This window comes from Anabrus simplex, chromosome 1, assembly GCF_040414725.1.
Source record: "Anabrus simplex isolate iqAnaSimp1 chromosome 1, ASM4041472v1, whole genome shotgun sequence".
Classification (NCBI taxonomy): domain Eukaryota; kingdom Metazoa; phylum Arthropoda; class Insecta; order Orthoptera; family Tettigoniidae; genus Anabrus; species Anabrus simplex.
This window is the reverse complement of record NC_090265.1, coordinates 1,612,033,909-1,612,039,442: the sequence shown is the minus strand read 5'-3', so window position 1 is coordinate 1,612,039,442 and position 5,534 is coordinate 1,612,033,909. Positions and strand designations below refer to the sequence as shown.

Here is a 5,534-nt window from a genome sequence, read left to right as displayed (position 1 = left end):
TGATTAAAGGCATTCAACCCATTTTTCCCCATTTTCACCCTTTTTCACCCCTCCTATTGGGATTTTCTGACAACAAAAAAATACGTGTTTCCTTACTTTTAAAGAAGATTCTAAATACCAATTTTTACATCTGTAAACTTTTAAAGTTTTGAGATATAGAGCAACTCATTTTAAAATTTCACCCCCGTTTTCACCCCCTTAGCGAAGGAATATCCAAAAATCCTCTCTTAGCGAGCACCTACGTCTTAATATGAATATATCCCCAAAATTTCATCTCTTTATGTCCAGTAGTTTTGGCTCGGCGATGATGAATCAGTCAGTCAGTCAGTCAGTCAGTCAGTCAGTCAGTCAGGACAAGTTATTTTATATATATAGATGTAGTAGTATTTTTATCATCCCAGTCCATAATTCATGATTTTACTTTTCATTTCTTACCTGAAAGCGTGATACTGATATTAGCTGCATAAAAGTAATATTTTAATAGGTTCACTTTGATATGAATTCAAGCATTTAAACCTGCTATTTGTATTTAAAAACTCATGGCGATCATTTACGGCTATTTGAAAGTCCTTTGTTGAGTTTATTTGGCAATTCCTTCTGTTTTTCTTTCTTTCTTTCTTTCTTTCTTTCTTTCTTCTAACATCTGCGACCACTGAACGGGTTATGCACGAAACATTCTGCGATATTGGTTTGTGCTGTAGTTCGTGATCAGGTTTTTTATATTTATATTTTGTCTTAGAATAAATTAAATGCTAACAAAATTTGACAACCTTGCTCTTGACACCGCTCACTTGCCTTTTAAACGACACGCACCCCTTGTGTCCAGAGGAAAGGAACCGACTGACAACCCTCATTATCACCAGGACGGGCAAACTGACAACCCTTATTATCACTAGGGCGGACCAAGTTTTGGGATCACCAGGCGAGTTGGCCGTGCGGTCAGGGGTACGCTGCTGTGAGCTTGCATCCGGGAGATAGTGGGTTCGAATCTCGCTGTGCGCAGCCCCGAAGATGGTTTTCCGTGGTCCCATTTTCACACCAGACAAATGCTGGGGCTGTACCTTAATTAAGGCCACGGCTACTTCCTTCCAACTCTTAGGCCTTTCCTATCCCATCGTCGCCATAAGACCTATCTGTGTCGGTGCGACGTAAAGCAACTAGCAAAAAAAAAAAAAAAAAAAAAAAAATGTTTTGGGATCAAAAGCCGCCAGATGGGTATACGTTCAGCATCAGGACTATACAAGTCTCCCTACCGTGGCAAGGTCACATGGTTCACAGCGGAGGGCTTCCAGATAGAGTAAATTTAAAAAATAAAATTGTCGAAGACATGACTATCTTAAATGTTGTGGTCAGTTGGGTAGTGAGGATTAGTGAAAGAGAGACATGCCACGAGATGTTGACCAGGTTCAATCTTAAATAATTTTGTAGTTCAATCAATAGCTAGGTCTACATTGCCTTATGGTGTTTTTATAGTGGTCTAACGTTTCACCGACAAAACAAGTTCAATAAACTAACAGGCCACACTCTGCCTATAAATAATATTCTGTCTCAGAGAAAGTAGTAGGTTGTGTATGTGTGTGGGGTGGGAGGGGGGGGGTTAACATCGCACTAACCCGTCGAAGGTTTGCGGAGACGCGATGGGAAAATGCTAGTACTGGGAAGGGAGTGATCATGGCCTTAATAAGGTACAGTCCCAGCATTTGTCTGGTGGGAAAGCATGGGGAACCATCTTCATGGTTGCCGACGGTGGGATTCGAGCCTACCATCTACCGAATGCAAGGTCACAGCTATGCGACCCTAACCGCACGATCAACTCGCTCGGTAAGTAGGTTTCAAATTGATTGTGTATGATTACGGAGATGGCGGTTAATACAACAAATTACGCCGGATAACGGTAACCGAATTCGAAAAACATATTCTTTAATATTATCTACCTAAAATAAAAGCATACCCGTCAGGGAACGTTTGTGAGGTAAGCGAAGAAAATGTGGAACGCTTCACGATTTTGCGTGTCATCCTTGCGCAGGGGCCATGCTAATCTTCTCTGTATCGTTCCAATTTTAGTATATGTACCGCCGAAGCGAGTACAATTACCTTTTTCATTAGAGATGTATATATACTTAGTAACGGGGAGTGTATATCGCCTATGGATTTAGGGTATTTTAGTTGGCCAGTTTTCTGTTTACCTTCGCATATTTCTAAATTAATATAAAATGTATTGGCGATAATAAATATTTTGTATGTTAATTTAGTAATATATATTACTGTGATATGTAAATTCTATTGTTTGATTGGTTTTAAATAGTGACTTTCCCCATAATGTGATTCAACTCCATTGACGATATGAGCACGTGACAGTAGCAGAATCATGAAAGCCAACCTTACGGTTTTGCTGCAAGTCCGTAGGCTACTGTAGCTTTAGAAATCTACCGGTATCTGCTGGAAGAAACTTACGATATATTGAATTTTATTTATGGTCTTGATTTATGGTGTGACGATAATGTTTCTACGAAGATTAGGATACTACGAACTAGCTCTAGATACTCCATGTTTCAAACTAGCGGGAACAGGTTGATGTTGGTAAGTAAGGGACACAAACACACACATACAATACTTAGGAAGAGGGAAAATCGAAACATGTCCCAATTAGCAGCTTGTGATGGGAATATCGAATGTTTTGAGCTAACGATAGACTACCGATTGTGAAGCATTCGATCATCTTCATTCGGTTTGAAATTGCACGGCCGAAGAAATTGGTTAGAAAGTAATAAAATAGATAGGCTATGTCTTGTACTACGGTACTCGACTGCTAGTAACTATTTTTTTTTTTTATAGTAGTACCGATACCGGTACCCTAAGTCATTTGATACGATTTGTTAGTATTTACCCAGGACGAATAGAAGTTCATTTCTATTCGTCCTGATTTACCTATAAAGATCGAATGTTGAAATGTGAATTGTTCATTGTTGTATTGTACTACCGGAAAGGCTAGGAAAACAACAGATAGTGGATCTGATAGTGAATTTGATTGTGATTCATTTTTATAGCATGTTTGTTTTGTTGGTAGCGAATAAGTTCTAATTTTTTTTAGTTTGTAACTAGCCCAGAAAGACGTTATATTTATGTCGTAGGCCTACTTCTACTTGAGCACCTATGTTGAACAATTTATTAGAGAACAACTTAATGAGGTTGTTGAAATGTCATTCTTTATTTGCTACTTTTGAATAAGACTAAATCAAGTACATATGTCAAGGTCCAATATTACAAAAAATGGCACACTGTTAGAATGCATTTCCTTATTAGTTTGTATATAATCATTTGTATTATTCTATACTCACTTTCATCATTTTGTAACAATATTTTTAAACTTTCATTCATATTCAACATTGACCATGGCTCAAGGCCATCAATATTGAAATTTTCACTTGTATCCCAATTTTCTTTTTTTAAGGCTTTATTTAAAACTTACATGTTTTCGCTGCCGAAAAAAAACTTAAGAATGATAGTGATACTTAAATCGAGTTACTCATATAATGACAGCTTTATTAAGGGAAGCTTTTTAATGTATTCAGTTTTGTAATAGATTTTAGATTAGTTTTAACCAGGTACCTGATATGGTTTGGAAGTTTTTTCATGTATTCAATTTTGTAATAGATTTTAGATCAGTGGTTCGAGGTACCATACCGTAATGATATGGCTGATGATGCCCCATAGAAAAGGGCAAAACATGTACCAATTCTTATTTTAATGATGATTTAACTCGAACTTTAACATATTGAGTTGTACTGAATAGGTGGAAGAGAAATAAATTTCGTACATTTATCATAAGATTACTTTCAAAACGGATTCACAGTTATTTTCATTACTTTTAGTATTAGAGCATTTGAGGACTAGGGAGTCCTTCGTTTTCACGCCCTTCTTGGCCCTTATCTTTCTTTGGCCAATACCGTCATTTTTCAAAGTGTCGGATCTCTTCTATCTTTCTCTCCCCTAGTTGTACTTCATCTTAAAACAATAATCACCACCACCACTGTTCATTGTTAGTGGCATACATGAAAAGTATTTATGAAAATGATAACATGATTATCTATTGATAAAGTGCACAATAATAAAATTTCATTGATCATTATATGACTTTGAGTCAGATATCTATTCATTTATAATAAATGAGCTAACTTAACTAACAATTTATTGATGGAAGTAAGATACCTATTAGGCCCAATAGCAGCTTCTGTTTTCAAGCAAATTTATTTTATCTCATTCATTTTAATCCATAGCTGGAACACTTCTTTGTCACACATATGGAACTTTCACTCTTCTGTTCTGATAATTTCACATTTAAACCATACCATTGTATAAAGAACAGTCTACAGCCTTATCTGGTCTTGTGATGAATTTCAATCATAAGACGTTAATGCTTAGCACAAAGAAAGAAAAGGTCAATCAATCAGTCACTACTGATCTGCATTTAGGGCAGTCGCCCAGGTGGCAGATTCCCCTTTTCTTAAATGATTGCAAAGAAATTGGAAATTTATTGAACATCTCCCTTGGTAAGTTATTCCAATCCCTAACTCCCCTGCCTATAAACGAATATTTGCCCCAATTTGTCTTCTTGAATTCCAACTTTATCTTCATATTGTGATCTTTTCTACTTTTAAAGACACCACCCAAACTTATTCGTCTACTGATGTCCTCCCACGCCATCTCTCCACTGACAGCTCGAAACATACCACTTAATTAAGCAGCTTGTCTCCTTTCTCCCAAGTCTTCCTAGCCCAAACTTTGCAACATTTTTGTAACACTACACTTTTGTCGGAAATCGCCCAGAACAAATCGAGCTGCTTTTCTTTGGATTTTCTCCAGTTCCAGAATCAAGTAATCCTGGTGAGGGTCCCATACACTGGAACAATACTCTAGTTGGGGTCTCACTAGAGACAAATATGCTCTCCTTTACATCCTTACTACAACCCATAAATACCCTCATAACCATGTGTGATAACAGTGATTCTGTACCCTTTATTTACAATCATATTTATGTGATTACCCCAATGAAGATCTTTCCTTATATTAATACGTAGGTATTAATAGTGATCCACAAAGGGAACCTTCACCCTATCAACGCAGTAATTAAAACTGAGAGGACTTTTCCTATTTGTGAAACTCACAACCTGACTCTTATCCCCATTTATCATCATACCATTGCCTACTGTCCATCTCACAACATTATCAAGGTCATTTTGCAGTTGCTCACAATCTTGTAACTTATTTATTACTCTATACAGAATAACATCATCTGCGAAAAGCCTTATCTTTGATTCCACTTTTTTACACATATCATTGATATATATAAGAAAACATAAAGGTCCAACAATACTGCCTTGTGGAATTCCCCTCTTAATTATTACAGGGATGGATAAAGCTTCACCTACTCTAATTCTCTGAGTTCTATTTTCTAGAAACAGAGCCATCCATTCAGTCACTCTAAAATCTTTAACAGCCGGGCTGAGTGGCTCAGACGGTTAAGGCGCTGGCCT

General features: G+C 37.0%; 1 non-coding gene across 1 annotated transcript; it reads right to left on the bottom strand.

The window, feature by feature from the left end:
* Positions 1 to 1,981: 1,981 nt before the first annotated feature.
* On the bottom strand, positions 1,982 to 2,088 carry LOC136859296 (U6 spliceosomal RNA). The gene has a single exon (XR_010858943.2). It is a non-coding gene; the product is annotated as a U6 spliceosomal RNA (small nuclear RNA).
* Positions 2,089 to 5,534: the final 3,446 nt, after the last annotated feature.